The sequence below is a fragment of the Lissotriton vulgaris genome, chromosome 3_1 (genome assembly GCF_964263255.1).
Source record: "Lissotriton vulgaris chromosome 3_1, aLisVul1.2, whole genome shotgun sequence".
In the NCBI taxonomy this organism is placed as follows: Eukaryota; Metazoa; Chordata; class Amphibia; order Caudata; family Salamandridae; genus Lissotriton; species Lissotriton vulgaris.
The window spans coordinates 1,165,212,874-1,165,225,714 of NC_141689.1; positions in this window are offsets into that span (position 1 = coordinate 1,165,212,874).

Sequence of the window (12,841 nt, forward strand, 5' to 3'; positions counted from 1 at the left end):
GTGCAAGACGGCAGATTAGATGGAAAACTGTTGTCCTCAAGGACTACGGTACTGCTGTTCTTATAAATGACACCGACGCGCATTTCGGTGTTGAGCACCTTCGTCAGGGCAATCAGGTACAGCCAGGGAGGGAAACATACAAGCTGTAAATCAAAAACATTTCTTGATATTAGGTGACTATATAGTCTAATTCATATTTTATACATCACTACTAAAAACAGGGTTAGTTTATTATTACAATGAGTCTATTGAATATAAGTGTCATGGCTCTGATGACATATTGTTACTCCCAGGATATGACTCCCCACAATCGGGGAGTAGGGGTCAGACAGAAGGTATAGACCCGGGTGAGGGCAGAAGAATCGTCATTCGGCATTTCCAGCATTCCATCATTAATTCCTGCATGTTTACACCAAACCGTTCATAAGACATATTTGAAAATTTCTTAAACATTCGTAAGGGGACATGGTGGTCAATTTCAAGGCGGCAAGAGTATTAAGATGCAAGCCTTGTTTATTCAATTCAAGATCCATGCATAGGCCTATCACATTGAAATCTTTCACAACATAAATAGATATCCCTGGTAAAAGAGAGAAAATTAATATGGGAAAGGTCAGGGTTTAATACAGAGTCCTTTCAGGATCTATAGGGAAAGAGACATGGTATGGATTGTTCCAGTCTACAATTCCCCTTTATATAGCTGCAGATAAAATGTTAATACATTTCTATGAAGTGACTCATACCTGGGTGGGAAAAAGAAAAATTCAACCGGATTAGAAGTTCAAATGGTCCACACTTTTCATGTTTGTAAAAGAGAGTCTCTAGTCAGTCGAGAAGAGAGTCCTATTTTCTTTCCTAATCATGTCAGACGAGAAGAACAGATAAAATAGTTGTAGAACAAAAGTCTAGATCAGGTTCTCCTAGGTTAATTTGAAGTAATCCGATGGTAAATGTGGAGTCCTACTCAGATAACCGAGATAATAGGGAATAGAAAGACGGTGAGGTATGGGGCTGGATATCGTCCTAATATACTAAATAAGGCAAAGTTTAGCCTTACTACCATCTCGTAAGAGCATATAATTAACGTAACTGCCTGGGCTAGATTAAATTAGAACGAGAACATATACAATAAGAGGTTAACCATATCATTCGTAAGTATTAAACATTTTAATACCTTTATATAACTGAAGCAAGATCCACGAGTCAAGTTGTAATTCGTTTTAGGCCCGTATAACAGAGAATCAACAACTAAGAGGGAAATAGATAAGGAGATTAGTGTATTCCGGGTACTCAAATATAAGGACCAAGGGGGTGAAATGTAAACGATTCGCGGCCACCCTCGCTAGGATAATAATGTTCGTTCTAAAGCTATTGTAAAAAAGTGTGTAAAACACTCAAGTAAAATGTAAACGAATCACAGCCACACTCACTAGGTTGATAATGTTTGTTATAGAGCTATTGTAAAAAAGTGTATGAAACACTCAGGTGGGTCTGATCTAGGTAACGAGGGGGATTATTTTAATTTAAACTTCATTTTTCCGGGTGTTGGTTAGAGGTTTGTTTGTTTGTTTATGTACACATCAATTTGGTGCCATTGTTTATACGTTTGTCACTATTTGTGTTTTTCACCACTATTCTCACGTTTGCACGATTACTTTATCTAGTGCACCTTTGTCTTTTCACAGAGAGAGAGTGGCCAATGATGAGAAGTGGATATACCGGCAATTGCTAACCAGGAACCCCCTCGGGTTGTTCTACCGTGAGGTACTCTCTCTATTTTTCACACCTTTTTTGGGGTGAATTGTATGTGGTCCTGTGTGATTTTACATTGAAGTAGTCCGCATCTTGACCTAAGGAATAATGTTACTAGACACATCCTGAGAAGTGATACTGATAGTCAATCCTTGTCCCCTGGTCCTATATATGGATGCGGTTGCATATAGGTGAGGCCTCAATTGTTTGAATACTGTACGAGTGGGGGGCTGCCTTACCTATTACCTTCCCTCTCTACCCCTTGAGATTGTTTTGATTTTCATTCTGCCAGATCTGGTCCACCTACTTTTGCTGACCGCGAACATGTGTAGGTTGTAGTGCTTGATCTCAGATACTACTTGAGCCTGCTTTCCCGTGTCATACAAGTCAGTAGATTCTAGAATCCAATTGGCACTCAGAACTTCAGTCAACCTGTTAGTAGTTTACTTGCAGCTCTGGCTACCTCCAATCAGCGTGTCTCATGCAGGGAGAAATTGTGTATAATATCTGCCATTTAACCAGGAGACAGGGAAATCATTAAGATTATTTTGTATTTGCATGGCTACTGGTCATATTGTGATTAATGCCTGCTGTTTTGCAAGCAGTGGACAAAGAGTGGAGTTTCTTTTCTGTTTGTTTTGACTGCTGGACAAATAGTACATAACCTGTGCTAATTAGCCAGTGGCCAGGTAAATAGTGAAATTTCCTTGTTATTTAAATATGGCCAAACAGTGTAGAATCTCTACTATTTGGCCAACAGCTGTGTAAGTGTTTAAACGTTTCTCCTATTTCCACAGCTGTTGGCCAAACAGTGCAGAGCTTCTATTATTTATCTGGGGTTAACAATTGGCAGAACACTAAATTATAAAACTCATATGCAAACCATAGTCCGAAGATTTGAAGCTGCTGCCAATGATATCCTGAGGGCGATGTACAAAAACAGTAATTGCTTTTCAAAACACGTCGCCATCATTTTCCAAGCAAATGTTGGATGCCAAGAGTTCCCTACGGAGCTGAACTATCGGACCTGGCTAAGACCACATTCGAATAGACAGTCATGAATGGAAATTCTGGAAAAAAAAATTCAAACTACATCAAGTTTTCACACATCTGCCCTTGAATCTCACACTGGCTATCTCTCAATTTAACTAAATCTTTAACGAGTCCATCTAGCACTCTAGTATTTTATATTCTTTTCTTATTTATTCCATTCGTTGTTGTGCAACATGAACCCAGTGTTTAGTCTGGAAACACTTTGAAAACATGTAAAAAATTTGGAGTCAGCGGGCAATCCCGATGTCTAGGTGGTAATATTGTGCACACTTTTACTGGAACCAACTTGGTTCTCTTCTGGTATATTTATAAACAATAATAGTCCATTCAATGTGATTATTCTTGTTTCAATCTTTAGTATTTTTTTTTCTTTAATCAATGCGAATCCTTTTATTTCCAGGACATTTCGTGTTAACATATCCCATTTACCCAATGCATTTCGGGTCTATGGTGACCCTTCCTCGGGGGTCTCTATAAGAAAAATCAAGGAGAATACCATCAGCCTCATAACCATCTCTGTGCATATATAACCACATCAAATTGCATTTCTTATGTTAACTCTGTAACTATTAAGCAAACAAAAATCATGTCATGTAATCACATGGACTTTATCAAATAACCTGGTGATCCCTACATAGCCAAACTTTCAGTGTTCTCACTGCATGCTCCGTGAAAACATATAGAAACGAAAATAACCGTTACACTGAAAAAAGCTTCTAGAGCAAACTGGCAGAGTTCTAACTGCGCGCTCCGTGGAAACATGTTCTAGCGAAAATAACCGTTAACTTAAACAAAGCTTCTCGAGCATATCAAAAGCCCTGCTCCTCGTTTGCGCTTTACTTACTAGGAAATGCGAACGTCCTACGTTTCAAGTTGTCATCCAATCCGCTACTCCCAAACACTTGGTGTGCGGCTATTTTAAGCTATGCGCGCTACAATTGGCTAAGCTTGCGATCACGTGATCGTGACGATGGACTAATGCTCAACTCTCATCTAACTGATGATAAATGATACAAAATCGGTAGATGTCGGTAAATGTTGTGAAAAATTCCTTAATAATATTAAGCATCAGTAACAATAATCATAAATAAATTTCATTGTATGTCTGAAAAAAATTCAAACATCGAAAATGATTCCTCATATTACTCATAACTCTGTTGCCACGATATATACAGGTCAGAGACCCTAAATCATGCTGGTCAAAAGTAAATAAAATGAAATGAAATAAAACAGAAACATTCACAATCACTGTAAGCAAGTAGTGTCGGCCATTTTGGGTAGGGGAATTCTCACAGTTATGCAAGGAAATATTGTTGGCTCTCCCAAAGTCTGTTTATAGAAAGCAGGATAATTCTATCCTGTCATTCAATCCATTAGGTTGTAGGCTGTCTCAATTTAAACCAGTTGTCAGATGGCCCCTATAAAAAACAGGCTGAAAAATATTGAGAGCACCAGGCAACAACCTAGTTTCCTCGGCCTGAAAAAAACACTTCCCCATGAATGTTAAATCACAGTATGTAACACAATGGGAAAGGACACCAAGAGACTCCAACTGATACTGCCACCTGCATCTCTCAACATCGAGTTACTGCAAATAGAAAAGAAACCCTATCTTCAACTAACATTTCTTAAACTTAGAGTTGAGTTAGAAATCTAGAGCACTCAAAAAATTCTGTTTTCAGCACACAGAGAGAGGAGACTCTTTGCTCTAGAAAGAGGAGAATGCTTGTTGCTGAATGACATAATTGACAGAAGTAACCATGCAGTTTCAGATAAATGCTTGTGTGGAGCAAGAGAGGACATGAAACATTCCATGTTGAATTGCTGTCTGTACAACACAGTCAGGTTCAGTTCAGATACCCCGAAAAATGAACGCGCTTCCTCCTAAGTGACTTCTCATGCCAAAGAATGAAAGTAGCTGGTTTATAACAGTGGAAAAGCTGGGACATTCAGACCAAACTCTTGACTCTGGACTTTGAAATCCTGTTAAGAAACATAGGAACTTTATTTTATATGTTTTCGAACTTGTCAGGACATAAGCAGACACTTAACACTTTCCTTCGCTAATGACATATATGTTTGAACATCAATTTGTGGTATATTTCTTTTACATTTTATTTTTTTGTTTTTTTAATTCATTTTAATTATTTTTACATACATGCTTTTGTGAAAGGTAGATGTGTTTCTGCATTGTTAGCTGAAAGCATGTTCAATACATTTCAAAATAAAATTTAATTATTTAGCCAGTGACCAGGTAAATAGCAAAGTTTCCCTGTTATTATCAAGGCCCCTGACCAGGAGGGGCGCTAGAGGCGCCAAGCAAGATGGCCGTACTCATGTGAGGCTCTTGCATTTTGGGCCCAAATCATCTAAATTCCTGGCCATCCGGCACTAAAACCTAGCACAACCGGCAATACATGCAAGGGAAGCACTCCTGAGACTGCCTGGGTCCCAAAAAAAACAGCATTTCTCTACCTGGAGAAGCGTGTCCTGCGGCGGGAATCGCTGAGCTGCTGCTCCCAAAATGGGAATGGAACGGGCTGCCTAGGGAGAAGCTGCAGTGGTGAAAGCTGCTGCCCGCGATCAGTGGCCTGTCCGGATCCTGCTGCTGCGCTGGAGCCTGCTGACCGCTGGGTGGCTGCCTGGGTAGGCTGTTCCCCTGTTGCTGAGTCTGGACTGGCCCTGCAGCCCTCCATCCTGCTGTGCAGTTCCCCCCACGGGCTGCCCGGCGGCTCTGGGACTATCTGCCGAGTGGGAGGAGTGGTGGAGCTGAGGCGTTCCTTGCCAGCCTGGAGGAGAGGCGCTGCTCCGAGGACCTGCCCCCCGCGGTGGAGATGAGCTGCTCGGGGGACCCGAGCTGTGGAGCTCATGCATGAGGGCTTGCCCCAGCGATCTGCTGCATCCTATTGTCACTGCCGCTTGTTGGACCTGGCGCGCTCCCGTCTACCCATAGCGCCTGCTCTGTGCTGCGGGTGAGGAGGAGGCTGCTGATGACTGCGGCGCGGGCAGGCCTAAAGGTGCAGCCCGCCTGCTCTCCCTTATCCGGAGGCGGTCCAAGCGACTAACCTCGGCACCGGGAAACTAACCCCTCGGCCTGCCGAATGGTGGACACATACGGCTGGGAATCCCACATAGTGCCTCTTCTGAGACCAGCGGCCCTGAATAAAATGCCTGCCACCGCCATCTATAGGGCCTGGCGCGACCATATCTTCCCATTAAGTCTGCTGCTGCCGGGTGAACAGCGCAACGATGGGCACCCGCTGCGAGGAGCTAAAGCTGTGGTGAGCCTCGGCCTAGCAATCTAAGTCATATTGCAGTAACCACCTGGCTGGACCCTCGCATTGAAAGGCCCTCATCTGTGACCTACTGCATCACGCCTGCACTCAACTGAACCTCCCTGTGGTGGCGGCTCTCCGCACCTGTGCTCGTGGTTGGGGGTGATACCCCATGGGGCAAAGTGCTTCAAAGCTGTGGGCTTCTGTGGTGACAGGGGCATCCGCTCCCTTTCAGGGAGTGCGACCTACACACGGTGACTGCCACCTGTGGCTGCTGAACCAGCGCTGGGTGCCTAGTGAGGCCCGCTGGAGGGGCGAACGAACTGGTGGTGGCCCACGGTGCTGGGGGTGTAGGGCCGGGCGTTCCTACTGGCCGCACAGACAAGACGCTTCCCAACTGTCGGATCCCCCTGATACCCCAGTGAATCGCAGATCCTCCCGCCTGGCCACGATGTGGAAGCCTGATAACCAGCAGCCAAAGCTCTTCTTTGATTCCAGGAAGACTCACCGATCCCGGATGGAACTTGACGACGCGCAGGCTGAAACTGAGACCACATTAACGGTGGACTTGAAGGAACTGTTGCTTGCGATGCAGTCAAGCCTGATTTCCATTGAATCCAAAACAGACTCTATGTCGGCCAGAATGGATGGATTCACGCATAGGGTGGAAAAACATGATGACCGATTGACAGAAGCGGAGAGGCGGATATCAGACCTAGAGGACACTACTACCGCCACTAACTCTCGCATACTTGAAATGGATAAGGTGTTGAGGGTGATACCTGCTAAGAATGAGGAGCTGGAATCGCGCTGAAGGCAAAACAACCTCCGCATTTTGGGGATACCGGAGTCAACTGGTACCTGGAAAATGGAGGCCTACGTGGAACGCCTACTTATAACGCTGTTTGGCAGAGAGGAATTTTCGACAGTCTTTGTGGTCGAAAGAGCAACCCGCTCACTGGCAAGTCGTCCTCCCCCCTGGTGCTCGCCCTCGCCCCATAACAGCTAAAATGCTAAACTATCGCGACAGAGACACTGTCCTCTGCCTATCCAGAGAGAAAGGTCGCCTTAATCATGAAGGGTCGTAGATCTCCATATATCCGGACTTTACCATGGCTGTACAGGAGCAAAGGCGTAAATTCCTTCTGGTCAAAAGGAAACTTCAGCAGCTCAGCATCCCCTATGCTATGTTGTTCCCGGCCCGCTTGAAATTCACAGCCCAAGGGAAGCAGCACTTCTTTACAAATCTGCATCATGCTCAGGATTTCATCAAGACTCTACCCAAACCATCGGGAGAGAGCTCCTCTCCTAGGAGGCAGGAAGACAAGAACAGAGGTGCATCGGACATTGAATAATTGGCCTTACTATTACACATGTTCAGATTCCTCTTTCGAGTGGCCTCATCCACTTGGCGGTTTGTTGAGCTTCCAGCTGCGGTGGCAACGGCCACACGCACACTGAGGACGACTGACTTAACTCCTCTGCTACGAAGATACTAACTTTGGCACCATAGGAGACCAGGCCATTAAGCCTTGGCATGCAGACCCCGGCCCAGGTGCGAGTGGATGGATCCCTAACCTGGCCTGGCGTGCTTGCACTACCCTCTACACTGTGCACCTACTACCGGCTTGGTCCTGTTTGGGCCTTCGAACCCTGTCCTTTTAACTGCCTAAATGGACCAAAGATTCTAAGCCCGAATGCCCTCGCCAGTGCGAGGAGTACCTGGACTGCCCTCTGGCTGCCGCCCACTGGGTGAGCCCTCCCACGTGAATTGGTGCAATGTGGCTGCAATGTTTTTCTTACTATCCCCGGTTGCGGCTGGGATTTCTGGGGCTGTTGGGGGGGGGTTGCACAGCACAGCAGGTTGGGGTTGCTGTTGTGGGAGAAGGGTGGGACCAGGAATTGTTTTCTATGTTATTTTTAATTTGGCTTCTGACACAATTCCACTGCATGTTGTATTTTCATTTGATAACATACAATATGGCCTATTGCAATCTTTTCTATTGCAATAATGACAGAGACCCTTCCCACAACGCTCAAATATAACTTTTTGTCATGGAATGTGCGTGGCTTAGGAGATCCCCTGAAACGCCGTCATATCCTGGCCTATTTGAATTGCCATGGCATCCACTGCGCCATGCTGCAAGAAACACACCTATCCTCTAACTCGCCCCCTACTTCGCTGCCCGCTGGGCTGCGTACAGAGGCTTCTCCTGCTATTCCTCATATGCCCGAGTCACTTCTATGCTGCTAAGGCACACATTCCCATACACTCACATAGGATCTTATGCAGACCCGCAAGGGATATATAATATAACGTGGGGCAGGTTATCAGGACAATCTTTCACCATGGTGTCATGTTATGGCCCAAATTTGAACGACCCAGAGTTTTTCCGGGTGTTATGGGGAAAGGTTCAAGATGTAGACACTACACACCTGATATGGGGGGTAGACTTTAATGCCATACTCGACCCCAAACTAGACAGGTCACACCCACAACCACATCATTACACAGCTGTGCAGCAAGCCCTCAGAGACATTGTGGAGGAACATGGCCTTACTGGCCCCTGGAGGACTCACCACCCGTTGGCGCTGCAGGGCTCTTGCCACTCCTCCGTTCATGCCTCCTGGTTGCGCATAGATTACTGGCTGGTGGATAGGGGTCTGTCGACATGGGCGTCGCACGTTACTTATTTACTATGCACATATTCGACCATTCTCCAATATTGCTGACTCTAACACCGCCGCAGGAGGAGCTTCCATAATTACCATGGCACCTCAATCCGCAGTGACTACTTGACCCTGTTTTTCAGGATGAAGTAGAACAAGAAATATCGGACTTCTTCCTTCGCAACATAGGCTCAATCTCTCTATAATCTACTGTATGGAAGGCCTTTAAAGTCACCTTACGGGGCATCTGCCTGGCAAAAGGTGGTGGGGTACTGAAAGACATAAGAAACACACTTCATAAATTAGAGGTAGAACTCAAGCAAACTGAATCTGATCTCCACTCCGTGCCCTCTCCCATATTACAGGCACACCTACGTGCATTACTTACTGGGTATCAAGACACTGCAGAACGCAAGTGTGAATTTAGGGGGAAATACCATGAAACGCGACAGTATGGGGAAGGCGAGAGACCATGTAGAGCGCTTGCCTCCTCCGTCCGCCCTCCACATTTCACCAACACTGTCTTAGAAATTGAAGATGAGGACGGACTGATACATAGAAATTCCTCTGACATCTTAGCCGCGTTAAAACAATTTTATAAAGATCTGTACTCTTCTCACCGCCATACCCCAGTAGACTTTGAATCATTCTTTGACGACACCGCCATAGCTTGGCTGGGAAATGGACAAAGAGAATTCCTACTAGCCCACCATGAGGATGATGAGATCATCTCAGCCATCATGCAATTACAATCTGCAAAGCCCCGGGGCCTGACGGCCTACCGGCTGAATTCTATAAATTGTATAAACATCTCATTATCCTGGTACTTCGACATGTGTTCGAGGAGGCCCGTGAGACCGGCATTCTGCCCCGAACGATGCGTGAAGCTCTCATTATATCATTGCCTAAGCAAGGTAAATCTCCCAACATCTTGACTCATACAGACCCCTCTCACTTGTCAATGTTGATGCAAAAATCCTCGCCAAACTAATCGCTAACCGCATCAGCCCCCTTATGCCAGTGCTGGTCCTCCCGGACCAATTGGGCTTTGTCGCGACCGGGAGCACGGCCAACAACTTGAGAACACTACTCACTTTACTCCACGACACTGACCCCGAGGAAAATGCGGCCACCATATTCCTTGATGCCACCAAGGCATTTGATTCCCTGGAATGGGACTACCTCTCCTTTGTCTTGGTACGTATGGGCTTCCCCCCATTTCTGGCCTGGATCAACTTACTATACACTGGTCTTCGTGCCACTGTCATGGTGAATGGTCTGCGCTCTTCCTCATTCCCCCTGGCGAGAGGCACTAGGCAAGGGTGTCCTCTTTCCCCTCTCCTATTTGCATTGGCTATTGAACCTCTCGCTGCGAAAATTAAACAAAACCATCAGAACCATGCCATCATTTACCTGGAGCGGCAGATTCTCATATCCTTATACGCAGATGACATTACTTTATACTTGCGACAGCTTGACATCAGCCTGAATCCCTTACTGAGATTATTCATTCTGTTTGGGCGATTATCAGGAGTCAACATCAACTAGTCCAAATCCCAGATTTATCCTCTTACTGAGTCCACCGCAAAGTTTACCCCGGATTTTCCCCTTAAATATTGTGATGACACCCTCACCTATTTGGGTATCACGCACAAGCAACAAACTCATGACAGCCAACTACGGACGCGCTCTGGGCTCCATCACCGATAAAATCACAAGGTGGATAGCGCTACCTCTATCCATTGCTGGCAGAGGGTCCTTAATCAAAATGATCATTTTACCCAAACTCCTGTACTTATTCGTCAACATCCCATATGCCCCCAGCCGTCATTTTTTCTCTGCCATGAAGACTCAACTAATGTGACTGATATAGGGAGGGAAACATGCCAGGTTCAGATGGGACACACTTATGTGTCCTTTTAATGCGGGCGGGTTCTCAGTGCCAGACATTGTAAGTAAGTAAGTAATCTTTATTGCTCAGTTAATTAAAACCATTGCAAATATGAATACATTCGATAAATACAATTGTTATAAAAGATATAAAATGACGATAGCTTCATATTGTAAATGAATATTACTACAAAAATGTATGGAGTTTTACACTGAGCGTGGATTAAAATTGCATAAGTCCTTGTATTGCTTGAAGGCTATATTAAAAGTCTTGCACCTGCGAATTTTAAAAACAAATGTACGATGGGAGTAGTTTCCTGCGGTAAATAGTCGTTGCTACAAAAATGTATGCTGCTTTCACACTGAGTGACCCTTGCAGTGGCATTAGTCCCTTATATTCCTGCGGTGGCTGTATAGAAGGTCTTACCCCTGGGTTTTAAACCGCGTTGTAATGTGCAGCTTGGCTCGCTGTTCGGTGCCCCTTTAGCTTGTTTCTTGGTTTTTACTTCTGCTGGTGTCTGCCATCTGGCTGTCTTGTTTCTTTTCTGCTTTCTCCCAAAATTTTACGACATGGCTTGCTAATTGAATGTATTTTCCATCGAAGCAAGCCATGACCCGCTTGCTGGCATGATCTTCTGCCCAGCTTGTTGAAGGGCACTTTTAATTGGGATCTGCTCTCTGTGGCCAGGCCTTTGCAGGTGCAAATTAGATGTTGAATGTCTTCTTTTGCGTTCCCACAAATTCAGCAGTTGATTGATACTTGGGGCCTTTTCCATGGAGGGAGGTGTTTTTGTGATGGAAGTAGGCCCATCCGTAGGTGTAAGAACTTCTCCTTTATGCGCCTAGTGAACCCGACCCCTAAATAGCTTTGGCAGAGGCTGCTTGTTTAGCTTTGAATGACCATCCAGCCATGGGCACGGTTGACTAAGCTTGCTTTGTCCTCTGTTAATGAGATAGCTCTAACTGATTTATTGACTAACTGTTTGAAGCTGTTATGGGACCCGCTGGACTTCCAGGCTTCTTGTAGGCACAAGGAATTTATTGATTGGTTTAAATATTTTGCGGCCGCGCTGTTGGTCTTTCTTTCTATCTCTTTCCATAAGTAGCAATTTAGACTTGCAGCTTCTCCTCTCTGAATTTTGTGCCATCTTTTGACGTAGGCGCCCATTTTCTCCAGCGTTTAGTTTCTTAGGCCAAATTTTAGCCTTAATTGTGCCTGCAAGGTGTAAGTGGGCAGACCGAATATCATTCTCATTGCTTTCGCTATTGTGCTGTTCAATAGCTGAGCGTCCCTCCCTCGAAGCATTCACTTCCGTACGTTATGGCCGGTGTTAATTTTGCCTGAAATACTTGAAGCAGGGGGTTGAAGCTTCGCCCGACTGCTTATGTTTTTAGGCACCTTAGTGCACTCGCTATGCTGGTTCCCCTCCATTTAATTGCTTCCTTTTGCTGTTGGAATGAGCCCTTCCAGTCCACAATTACGCCGAGGTACTTATACTCCTCCACTGTTTCAAGAGTGAGCCCTCCAACATGCCAGCTGCACCCTGCTGATGATCTTTTGGCATTAATCCTCATTGTTTTGGTCTTTGCGAGATTTATGGTTAGGCTGTTCTCTGTTGCATATTTAAAGATTTTGCTGATTAGATGTTGTAGCCCTATCGGTGTTCTACTGATTAGGTAGATATCATCAGCGTACATTAAATTAGAGAGAGTAAAGCCGCCTATGCTTGGAGCGTGAGAGTTGCTTTCATCCAGCTGCTGTGCAAGCTGCTGTGCAAGGTCAGACATAAAGATGTTGAATAGTGTTGGCGCCAGCACACACCCTTGTTTTAGGCCTTTTGTGGTTTGTATTTTCCTTGATAGGCGGTCTCCTGATCCTAGCTTGATTTGGACCAAAGTGCCCGTATGTAGGGAGATCAGCTGTGTTAGTAACCAAGATGGAATATTCCTATCTTCCAGCTTCGACCATAGTAGGTTCCTGTTGATATTATCAAACGCTGAGGGGAAGTCGATAAAACATAAGTTCAAGGGCAGATTAGCTGACTTCAATGCATCGATGAGGAGTGAAAGGGCCAAGATGTTAGTTGATATGCCCAACTCTTTGCGGAATCCTGTCTGGGTGATGAGAATTACTGCATTTGCTTCCGACCATTCCGAGAGCTCTTCTAAAAGAAGACCGGCGTAGTATTTGGCCTCGTTAT